The sequence below is a fragment of the Nothoprocta perdicaria genome, unplaced genomic scaffold (assembly GCF_003342845.1).
Source record: "Nothoprocta perdicaria isolate Ctin4 unplaced genomic scaffold, notPer1 scaffold_198, whole genome shotgun sequence".
Lineage (NCBI taxonomy): Eukaryota > Metazoa > Chordata > Aves > Tinamiformes > Tinamidae > Nothoprocta > Nothoprocta perdicaria.
In genome coordinates this window covers 896,597-909,417 of record NW_020455182.1, presented here as the reverse complement: position 1 = coordinate 909,417, position 12,821 = coordinate 896,597, and positions in this window count along the sequence as shown.

Below are 12,821 nucleotides of genomic sequence, written 5' to 3'. Positions count from 1 at the left end.
TAAAATGTTTGTTTGCTGGAAGTTATCATCAGCTTTGTTTTCTAACTTGTGATGTAGTGCCAGGCCTTGGCGTGGAAGTCTGATCATGATGCAGGCATGCTGATGTGTTTATATACCTATGAGAGCAGTTAGTCCCAGTCTGAGACAGCTCTAACTCTGTGAATAAATTTCAATAAGGATTTATTTCCTATTAACTCTGGTCAGTGACTTCAGCAATGGGAAGTATGTGTGTAATTCAATGCTCATTCTTGATTGTTTTGTCTATATTTAAGAAAAAAAAAATAAAATGTTGTTGAAGTTTATAAAGCTCCTATCTGAACCAGACAGCTATAAATATACTGGCTCTGGTTTGTAAACAGAAAGGTAAAAATATATAGGAGAAACACACAAAAATGATCTAAGCCTGAAGGTTAGAGTTCGGTCTCTGTCACATCAGAAAATAATCACTGTCTTTATAAGGAAATAAGAGATTCCAGTAATATTCATTAGATAGTCATTGCAGTTTCTTTGCTCTGGATATTTGTTAATTTTCCTGATTACATATCAGGAAATATAGCCAAGAGAAGTAATCATTACTACTTTAAGAGAGGAATTGTGCAAGGAATTGTTAAGGGGTAGCTTCTTAAAAGTATGTAAATGACTTTTTCTTAGGTAAGCACTTAGCCTGTATTATTTCAGATGGAAATAGGCATTCTATGTAGGAATTAGGTTTCAAAGGATCACTGAGGTTAAAGACCTTTTTTCAGTTTGTTTAGCAAAATGTCTATAGGCACTTGACATATTTTTTTTTCTCTGCTTATTAATCAAACACTAGACAGAACTGTTTTACACACCAAATACACACCAAATACTGAAGAACAGCTGCATGTAAAAATACTCATGCATCTCTAGAGCATATAATGTTTACACCATGCTTTCTTGAATATATTTTGAGAGGAACATTTTAAATTGCATTTCAATTCTATTTTAGCAGTATTCGTAGAGTCCAGGTCTTGTCCCAGAAAAGTACTGCCAAAATAATTTTCTACTGTCAGTAAATTAACAGTAATTTGCCAGGACACAAGATTTTTTTTTTTTTTTTTTTTTTTTTTTTGTTAAAATGAGTTAGCAGCAGCATTAGTAATGTGTTGTGTATGTAGCAATTAAGAACCCAAAGGCAAATTAGGAAAAAAAAGAAAAGAAAAAAAAGCAGAAAAGATTTGCTTAGAGAAAGACTTTGCAGGCAGAAGGAACAGAGGGAGCTGAAGCAGACGGAGCTGAAGCAGAAACATTCCCTAAGCTGCAGAGACCAACTCTGAGTGTGTTGACACCCAACTGAAGCTCTATCAGCCTGGTATTAATTAGCAACTGACTTAAGTAACAATGTACATGCTAGAAGCATTACATCATCTGAACTTGTTACTGGCTGTTGAGCAAATAGTTGTGAGGATCAGATACTATTGCATTACATTTTCTTTGAGTTCTTACATAAAGTCTCAGGCACGGATTAAACAAGGAAGCTAATGGGCTTTAGCCTCTTCGCTCCCTCTATCCCACCTCAGCTCTCCATTAACACCACTACAGTAGATACAGTGGCATATAGTGAGAGAAGTGGCAACATCCAGCTCTGCATATAAATACTAAATTTCTGTGAAACTAGTAAAAGCCTCCCACTGAAATAAATGGGAGTTACGTAAGAATCTTGTACTCTGAAAGGGCAATTATTCTAGACAATGAGCAATCGGAAAAATATCAGTTCAACAGTGTTTACGTGTATGTTGCCCTTATGTGGATGTATAAATATGTGTTGGTCTGTAATGCATTTTAGCACATACCTAATACACTGGACTTCATCGTACAATCTTAAACATTAAGTTCAAAGGTACTTTATTGAACAGATGCTGCAATGAATAAATGTTAGTGAGTTTGTCTCTTACGGACTTTCAACAAAGATGTCCTAGTGCAGTGAATATCTATTGAAAAAAATGTAATTACAAAGTCATTACTATAGCTCCATTCACGCAGCTAATGTGTTCAGGACATGAATGTAATCTGCCGAGTTTGACAGGAAGCAGAAGATGATCTCAATTTGACATAACCTTCCCTTCCCCTTCCCTTCCCTTTTTCTTCCCTTCCCTTCCCTTCCCTTCCCTTCCCTTCCCTTCCCTTCCCTTCCCTTCCCTTCCCTTCCCTTGATCCTACACAACTATAATCAAGTATGTAATGATCAAGAGTAGAATGATTGTCTCAAATTTATTTATGGAGAATCTATGTGAGCAAGAATTGTCAACCATTGAACGTGTTAATTTACGTTAAGGAAAATAACCAGGAAGGAAATAAAAAAAAAAAATAGGTACAGAAAATGTGTCATCTATATGAGGAACTGGAATAGAATAAAGTAGCCTGCTAAGATACACACATTCCAGAGGCACAGAAGACTGGAGCAAAAGAAAAGACAACTATATGCTTATAGCCGAGAAAAAGCTGTGAGACAAGGGAACTTCTGGAATAATTCAGAAGATTCTTACCTACCATCTCTGGAGACCTGAGGAAACAGGAAGAGGAAAATATGTCTAGGTGTCATTATTTTAATGTATCTTTCAGTATACCTATGCTTTCTTTTGTAAGTAAAGAATATTTGTGCTCACAATTCCTATCTGTGTTTGTATCTGCTCAAGAGCAAGAAGAAATTCCTCAAGGAAATTATGGTAAATGTGAAAAAAAGAAATTCCTCAAGGAAATTATGGTAAATGTGCAAAAAAAAAAAAGCCAGGAAGACCATAGTGAACTGACAGTAATTTTTACTCATGTATATTTCAATGCAGAGCTATCTCACAAAAAAAGTGCTTTGAGGTAGGAGATCTGCAATGTTAGAGACTGAAAATTAAGAGGATAAAACTGTATATATTTGGGGTGAATTTAAAAAAAATCTCATATTTATCATTGAAGATGTGATTTAGGATTGACAATGCTCGCAAGATCGGTGTATTGAAGAAAAGATCTTGGTGTTGGGGAGCTTAAAATTTTATATTAATTCTAAAAATACTTTCTTCTCAAAAGATTTTCAACTTAATTGTGTGACACCTTAAGATATATCAGATAATTTCCCAATATCCATTTAGAATTTTGGATTTTTTTTGCTTTCACAACCATAAAAACCTTAAAAGATTTATCTTTTAACTATCAACATTTTTTTTTTCTTCTGGCCCCCACTAGCACAATAGGAATCTGAAAAAGACAGACTTTAGATGAACTTGTGTGCTGTTAGGGTACGGAAGGTATATTCTTTCTAAATAGCAGTTTTAAAGGTCTTATAATTTTCTGGAAAGGTTATTCTTTGCGTTAAAATTTATCATGCTTATTTCAATGTGCAACCATTTCAGAAAGCATTCTACAGAATGTTATATGGATGCATATTATTACATTTGAATCTCATATTGCACATTGAAACAGATGACTTCATGCATTCATATCAATTTGCAATCAAGCAAGCTTTTTCTGTTTTTAACCACCAGGTTCTTGAAAGAGAAACAGAATATGTTTATATTTTATATGTGTTTACTAACCACATTTTTAAGTTAAAAAAAAATGAAAATAATATGTTAATGCAACATTAGTCATTAGATATGGTGAGAACTTAAACAGCACAAATCAGAAACTTATCAACTGAATTATGATTCCCACAGCAACCTTAAGTTGGCATATATAWGTATGTGTGACATATAAATAAAAGAAAGTACAGTTTATAGAGATATAAAATAGTACATATAAACAAGATGATGGCATTTAAAATTACCGATCTTGAAATATTTATCACTTATCTTGGGTTAGTTACAGCTACTTTGGGAATTGTAACAGTGAATTTTGTGATTGCTGTGTGCTTACATTCTCACAGTGTTGCACATAATGCAGACTTTTTACCAAGTTACTATCTATCACAAATTTCTGTAAAGATGCTTTTTGATACTTTCATCAGTTGATGATTCATAATAATTTACTCTAGAAAATCTAGAGTAGATTAGAGAGAGGAGCTTTCCACAGTAATTTCTATAAAATTTACAGAAAGTTTATCACAAAACAGATAAGTAGAAATGGAGAACATCATAGATACCATTTTCAGAACACCATAGACCATTTTCAGTTTGCATTTCTCTTCACAGTATTCTCCACCACTCAAACAACAGTTAGATAGTAGGAAGAGAGAGCTTATAGGAGGGAATTGCAGTGGCTACTGTATGTGTGCAAGAAGATTCTCACACACAGAAAAAGGCTACATATATGATAGCTTTGGGTTTACAATTTGATGACACAGACTTCAAAGTGAGGAGAAGTGAGAGCTAGTGTGGTTACAGTTAATTTTTGTGAAGAACAATGAAAAGACTATGTTATAAAAAGAAAGCAATATCAAGAATGTATTTCTTTTTTCTTTAAAACCATGTATCTGCTAGCATACTTTGATAAAAAGAATGCAGTTTATATATCTATATATATATATAGATATATGCATATATATATCTATGCTGCATCTACTCATTATAGTTTACAGGAAGTATTTATAACTAATTGTGTAAATGGCAAGTTTTGTTCTACATTACACAGTTTGTCAGTGTCTCTTTCCATTTATAGTAAATTGGTTGAGTTAGGCCTCTTACAAATGTTGAAGAATTTCAGTGCAAGCCCTAATGTAAGTATAACTGCTGTGGGTGAAAGATAGATTTCAGATGCTGTGTGCAGTATAATCAAGTTCTGATGCAGCCATCAAGGGCCTGAAGAACTTGTGTTCTCATAATGCTTGAATTTTCTGATATTTAAAATCATTATTTTACTGATCGCTTTCATTCACTCATGGAAGAAATGAAGAAGTAGTCTTCTAGAAGTAATCTAAATAAGAAGTCCTATTTAGATTAAAATTTGGACAAAACTTGTTTTGTTCTGTCTGCAAAAAACTTTAAAGATATTTTTTCTAGATTTTGGCCTATACTGGTGAAGTTTTTGCAAGATTGCTCCTTGTGGCTGCCATTATGAATATGAAGTTCTCCATATAGCAATATGCAGCCTATTGCAGTAAATTTTGAAAAAGTATTTTGAAAACAGATAGAAACTCCTAACATTGATGTAAGTCCTTGTCTAGTCTATATTCCTTTCTTAATGGAGGATAATTTCTAAACATCTTGTGCAATATTTCTGTACTGTATATGCCTGTGCCTTTGCTTAACTACCTGTCCTCTTAGAATGCTGCAAGTTTAAATCTGCCACTGCTTATTTCCAAAGAACGTAGAAAACAAATTATTGCTTTCTTTTCTGGCGCAACCACATATTTATTTGAAGGTGTCATTTCTCTATTATGTCTTTATTGTTTAGCTTATATTTTGCTTATTTATATATTTTATAGGAAGATAATCACTTGAAGAACTTGGCTACTGCTTTTTTTTTTTTTAATTTATTTAGTTATTAATGGGATAGTTCTACTCAGACTCTTCTGAATTCTAATCATGTCTTGCCAAATAGTTGCGGTTTGTCCCTACATGGCATTTTTTTGTAAACTGAACAAATATGCTATTTCTTCATCCTTGTCCCTGATGGAATGGAGACCACACCCTGGGCAGGCAGCTATGAGATGATACTGTATATAGTCCTCTAGCTTGATAGCAAACTGTGCCATGATAATACGGTAGTAAATTTTCCTATGAGTTGTTTACATTCATGGTTGTGTTATACTTTGACTCTCATCCTTGGCTGTTAGACCTGACATCCATATCGTAGCACCTTTTTTCACTTTTAGTTACTGGAGAAATGCTTATAACTAATAATTGTTTTCTTTATTTTGGACTCAGAATATTGTTCAATGTCCCAAAATAGACATGGATCCAAAATGGGTCTAGTTCCAGGAGCTGCTARTGTAACTATACCCTTTATTACAACATAGTCCTACATTTCAAATTATTCTGTTCACTAAATAAATGAGCCTTGCTTATTTTTATTTTCCTGATGTGGTAAACACTAKTGGACTTTTACCTCTAATGCGCCTTTGCTTCTTTTGCTATATTGTTGTTTCACAACAGAAAATAATTCTGCTATACCTTCTTGCCTGTTGTGGCATATTTACATATAGTCTGAAATTTGCAAAGCTTATTGAATATTTTCAGGTATTTCATTGCTAACTCATTTATTTTCATTTAGCATATATGATGAAGGAAAGAAACAAATGCTGAGGTGTGTTTAAATGCAGCCTTGAGGATTGTTTGGTAAAAGCAGAAATAACTGAGTTCCAATTGTAGAATAGATGCCAAGTGCTAAAACTTTGATTTTTGATTCAGATTTCTGTAGTAGACTACAGATCTCTGTGATTATGGCTGAGAATGGATCTTTTCTTGCTGGCTGCCCAGTCAGAAAAGTCAGCCTTACACTTGTTTAAAATTTGGAAAATAATAGATTCTGGACAAAAGAAGCTTGAGAAGTTAGGAAATGAGAGAGTAGATGGTTTTCTTTTGAGATCTGCGAAACTGTGTGTGACACAATGAGAAGCTCTAAATATAGATCTTGCTGGCTTCCTAAGAAATTTTAAATATAAGATTTAGTCAAGATTGAGTTTATATTTTACACATTTGTAGTTTTCAGAAAAGTGCTATGAGTGCATTGTATTTTTTTTCTGAAAAATGAGTTGGTACTTTAAAATGAAAAGGAATATAAATCTCAAAATGTGTTCTTAGGATTGTCCAAATAATCTTGTATCTGTTTTGGATAACGTACATGAAACATTATGCAATGATGTAAGTGAGAGTCAAAAGGAAACATGCAAGAGAGAAGAGATAGAATTTACTATGGACAGCCAATCTTAAGCTGCAAAACCTTCACATAAGCCCTAAATATTTTTGTTTGTTTTAAAGGTTTTAAACACGGCAAGTTTATGTTCTTAAATTACTATATGCATATTTGCAAAATTTATTCCTGAACTCTGCAAGGGCTGTGTTTATAGTAAGGTCATTTTGCAGGTAAACATGCACGAACATAGTAAGTGGATGTCCTTGAGCTTAATCTCACAGTGCACTGAGAATCTGTCATTATATTTTAAAATATCAAGTTTGTTTTCTTCCATGGACGGAGTCTTTATCACAGAATCACAGAGAATCACAGAATGGTTGAGGTTGGAGGGGACCTCTAGAGATCATCTAGCCCTACCTCCCCTGCTCCAGCAGGGACACCTAGAGCATGTGGCATAGGGCAGCATCCAGGCAGGTTTGGAAGACCTCCGCAGAAGGAGACTCCACAACCTCCCTGGGAAGCCTGTTCCAGGACTCTGTTACCCTCACAGGAAAGAAGTTCTTCCTCACACACAGATGGRACTRCRTATGTTTCAGCTTRTATCCATTGATSCTTGTCCTGTCACTGGCTACCACTGAGAAGAGCTTGGTCCCTTCCTCCCTACGTTCCCCCTTCCTGTACTTACACATGTTAATCAGATTCCCTCTCAACCTTCTCTTCTCCAGAGAAAACAGGCCCACCTCACTCAGTCTCTCCTCATACGAGAGATGTTCCASTCCCTTAATCATCTTAGTTGCCATCCACTGGACCCTCTCTAGAAGCTCCATGTCCCTCTTATACTGGGGAGCCCAGAACTGCACACATTACTCCAGGTGCGGCCTCACCAGAGCAGGATCCCCTCCCTTTAGCTGCTGGCAACACTCCTCCTGATGCAGGCTGGGATCCCGTTGGCCTTCTTGACCACGAGGGCACCCTGCTCACTCATGGTTAACTTGGTGTCAACCAGGACTCCCAGATCTCTCTCTGTTCCTTACTGTAGAACTTTAAAATTTCCCTTGATTCTAAATGTGGGAAAGTAATTTCAGTTTGGAAGGCAGATTGGAGCAAAACAAAACCTCTTATTGCTTCACTTTTGGTTACTTCTGCCATGTGTATCCAAGAATTTAACATTTCCATTAACAGAATTTAAAGGTGTAATTTAAAAGTGTCATGTGCAAAACAATGAGTGGTCGATTTTTAAGAGAATGTAAAGCTTTTTCTTTCTTCTAGATCATGTAAATAAGAAACTTTCAATTTGTTTATTTTTCTCTACAATGTCTTTTATAGTTGTAACATGGTCTTTCAGCTGAAGTCTGAATCAGGATTGCTGTACCTAATACTGATTCTTCAATTTTGGAACATGTATTGTGAATAAGTCTTGAAATAAAGCTGTATAGCTGACATTATTTTCTATCTTCTAAATTTTTAAAATTTCTGACTTATATTGTAATTTTAGTCTGAATTTTGAATATTTTGGTTTCTAGTTTGAATGAACAAAACAACACATTTACCAACTTTGCAGTGAAACAAGCATTCAAGATTACAGACTAAAATCAGAAGCAACCTTTTTAGTTCAATATTTGGGTTTCAGCCAGAAACAATTGGAAACACTCCAAGAAATCTGAAAATCCGCAGCTATAATTCTCATATCTCAAATTGAGAACAAGTAACAGCAGACTGAATTTAAAGAAACACCTCAGAAACTATCATACTCCTGAAAAAATGAGAAGGATTTGGATATCAGAATCGAATGTGTAATGGAAAGGTAGCTTTAAGTATAATGAGGAAGATATGGAAGATATCAATATTCTTCCATATTTAGATATTATTACTTGCTGCACTGCCATTAAAAAATAGAGTAAGCCCCCTGCATTCATACTACAAACACACATTTTTTCCTTCACAAGGCCACATCCTGAATTTAAATGACCAAAATTGCCACTGACATCAGAACTGGAACCAAGATATTATTTTTTTAATACAAAGGCATCCATTTCTTTTTGGTACACACAGACAAATGGGCATATATCCACTTTTGTATATATTATTTTGCGTCTATCCTGTTTATAAGAATTCCCTATTCTGTTGAGCATGGTGTCCTACTGATGTAACAACATGGCCTACTTGACATAAATAGATGGGACATGTCACCACATGATGCGTCACTGTGGACATAGTAACAGATGTGCTGTTCAGAAAACCGTGGTCAAAATGTCTGTAATATGTGATTAAAGAAATATTTATTTTTCAAAAGTAAAAGATCTCCTACCCACAAAAATGTTGCTCTGGTAAAGGCCCCTGTCTTTCAGTACTTCTGCTTTTAATAACTATGCTGAATACTGTATTATATAGCCCTTATTGGTTGAACTATGTCGGAACCACACTAATCTTTCAAAAATTAACAGCAGTCGAATGTGTTTCAGACACCTGTGTCATCATTAGAGCCAAATAGGGCAGTATTTCCTTAGGGATATTTTCACATATAAGAAAAAGTCTGCTTGACCAGAAACTATAGAAGGTAGTTTAACCAATGTATTTACATTTCTAAGGAAACTCTACTGCATTGATTTATTATTTAAATAAATAAATAAATAAAAAGGATTACTGTATTTTTTTTGAGAAACACAGCATTATAAGATGTATTTCTGGCTCTAAAAAAAAAAAAAAAAAAAAAAAAAAAAAAAAAAAACCTTTCTTGATTTTCTAGCTTTTTGGTGAAATACATATTGCAAGGCCTAAACCTCACATGGTGAATGTTTTTTTACCACACTTTTTCTTTAATACTACAAAGCCTTTTTATGTCTTCCATTGATTTTGAAATTTTTTAAAAAAATCACTGTTGAAGAGATGCCAGACAATAAAATTTACGTGATAGAGTCTAAGTCTTTGAGTTATCCATAATGAGAAACTCATTTGTATTGGAGGACAAAATGTTCAGTCCTTGCTTATGTATTTGTATTTCCTTTATTAATTAGAATGAATTTGTTTTTTAAATGTTATTAATGAGGGAATTAATAGCTCCTGGTCTAACTGTGGTGACTTTTGGAAGTAGGTGAAAGGGCAAAATTAGAAGGAGGAAGCTGAAAAATGGAGATTTCACAGAACTTAGAGGCRGAATATTGAGCAGGCCCTGAACTCCCCAGGTGATGACATAAGGACACTCATTATCATCTTTGATTCAAAACTATTAATACTTTACTTTCTATTCCCTTTGCTGTTTTGCAAACAAATACTCAAATAAGGATACATGACCTATGATAATGAGTGGAAACATGTGATTGTATCATAATGGTAGATATTAAGTTCGAAGTTTGGCATGATCAAATGCAAAATATTTATTGAGACTTATAATTCAGAATACTGTTCTTTAGCATTTTTGAAAATAAAAAGTTTTCATTTCCTTTGCCACAATGCCTGCCCTGAACAATGGAATTGTCTTGCTCGGCAGGCATGATAGTTTAAGTTTTGTCTTCTCTCAGGAATGAAATGGGATCTTTCTTTTCTGCAAAAAAGTTTTCCATTTACTCCATTGTTCAAACTGCACTGATTCAGACAAATTGATTGTCCCTGTGGTAATGGATTGATGCCAAAAGATGACAAAAGTTAAGTCATCTGTAATTACGATTCACGCAGTTTTGAATGCAGAGTTTCTGGAGAAACTCAGATGAACTCCTAGTAGGCATCATGATTACAAAAATCCAAAGGGTAAGCAGTGTGCTTCTGAATGATACTGGCTATGAAATGAGATTCATTTTCTTTTTGTAATTTCAGATTTTGGTAATGTGGCTTTAATTTAATTTACAGAACTTTATACGCATTCATCCCTCAACATGTATTCTCTTCTCCATATTCAAACTTAAGTAGTCCGATATTTTGTCAAATGATCCTATGCTTTTCACCTTTTGGAAAAACTATTTCCAAGGATCATCCTGAAATTCATTCCCTTCATAGCCTAATACTATGAGCAACTGATTTGTGAGGCTCATTCTACCTTTAAGTCAAAGTTTAACACATTTTCCTTTGTTTTTATATATATATATATATGGCTAAACGTACTTAAAAATAATGATAGTTACATTAACTCATTGTCAAACAAAGTACCCAAAATTTTCATGTCGTATATTTTGTTAACAAACAGTTTATGCTGTCTAAATGTGGATCTTGACGTTACAGACACTGCATTTGATTATTTTCCTTGGAGGGAGCAGGTTTGGATACACAAGTGAATGCAATCTTTCATTAGGTATATGTTTAGCAGTTACCTTTTGTGGACCACTTGTGGTCCTGGGGATTTCCCCAAGGTTCCAGCCTATAGTTTGATAAACAGTTATTTTAAAAACAGAGAGATTGTGTGAACCTTAGAAGAAGGCTTTGCGAGAATGGTATAAATCCTCCAAAGGAAGAACTTCCTACCTTTATGTAGTAAAGAAGCGAGAAAAAAAACTTTTGGATGGTTTCTCCAGCAGCTTCAGAATTGTTAGAGAGGAAAGTCTATGTCCTATGAATGACTAGTAGATTTCTTCGTGACTGTACTCCAGATTAGGATTTGTAAAAATTTTTACTTTAAAGGATTGCTCAACCTCTTCAAAAYAAAATTCAATAGTAAAGCTTCTAAGTGTAAACAGTCATAATACATGAAATTAGAAAATTAAACTTAAAATTTAAACTCAAACTTAAACTAAAAAATCTTAAAGATTATAAAAATCTTTACTCTGAACCCTGCACTGTGATATAATGTTTCCAAACATAGCATTCTACCATCATTTTCTTTGCTTCAGTAAGACATTTGTCTCTATTCAGAAAAAAAACAATTCTTTAACCCATCAGTTTTTAGACTCAGACAATATAATGAGACCTAACATTTAAGTGACTTTTTTTCTTTCAAGGCTCAGAATATGAACAGTCCTGTGTCCTCCCACATAGACCTTTAAGACAGCGCTGGCAGCATTCTCATGATGCAGTATTTCTCTCTAACTGCTCAGGAAATGAATGCCTGTTCCTGGGAAACTCCAACTTTCATGACCTCTTTAAGCCTTTGTTGATTATAATCACTAAATTCATTCAGTCAGGAAAAATAACATGTGACATACATAACCAACACAGCTTTAATTTGGGTTTTCTGAGACTGAAATGTTGAATGAGCTGTTAATATTCAACCCCTGGTGGGGAAATTCTCATCAGATAAATTATAGTGTATTATAGTTGAATAATCAAAAAGTCAAGGATATTCCACCTAACTAATGAACACTACACTACACTAATGAACAGAAAAAAAAAATATTCAGTAAATAAATAATTTTGGAAACAAAAAGGAACATTCCTAAACCTGAAACACTATCCTACTTTTGGTTCTTCTTAGAGGAGTGTACCTCTAGAGCAATAATTTCTCTCATCCCTTCCTTAAAATAAGCTTCAATACACTATTCCATCTAATAAATATTTTATTGTCATTATCTAGGCTGTCCATGTTCTTTTAATGGCAAATCTATGAACAAACTATGAAGAGGAAACTTGTCAGGTGAATAACAATATTCCAAGTAAAGTGAGAGCATTAAATATCTGAGTTCTGTGACTTACTCAGTGGAAGTGGAAAAAAATTTGCACAAAATTTTCAGGAGACAAACTACTGCTGTCTGCATCCAGTTACATACATCACTTAGATTACTTTTTTACATGTATAGTATCCAAAAGGAGCAGGTGTGGAAGTCAACATGAGAGTGATAACTTAAAAATTAATTTTCAAAAGGAAGATGAAAATACATTACATGCACACAAACACCTGGAATAGAGATATGCTTGATATTAGTTCTGGAATGCTTCCAAACTCTTGTTATTGAAGTCTTTGCCCTGTTTTCTACTAACATACAAAGARGGGCAACTCTTTCAGAAAACTAATTGGCACCACTCAAATATGACTATCCATATTGCCATCCATCCATTGATTATGTGCCTTCAACATTTACCCTTTGCTTTCTTAGGTTTTCAAAATACATTAGCTGCATATTTATTTCTCACTCTGCAGGGCTACCATGCTGAGGAAG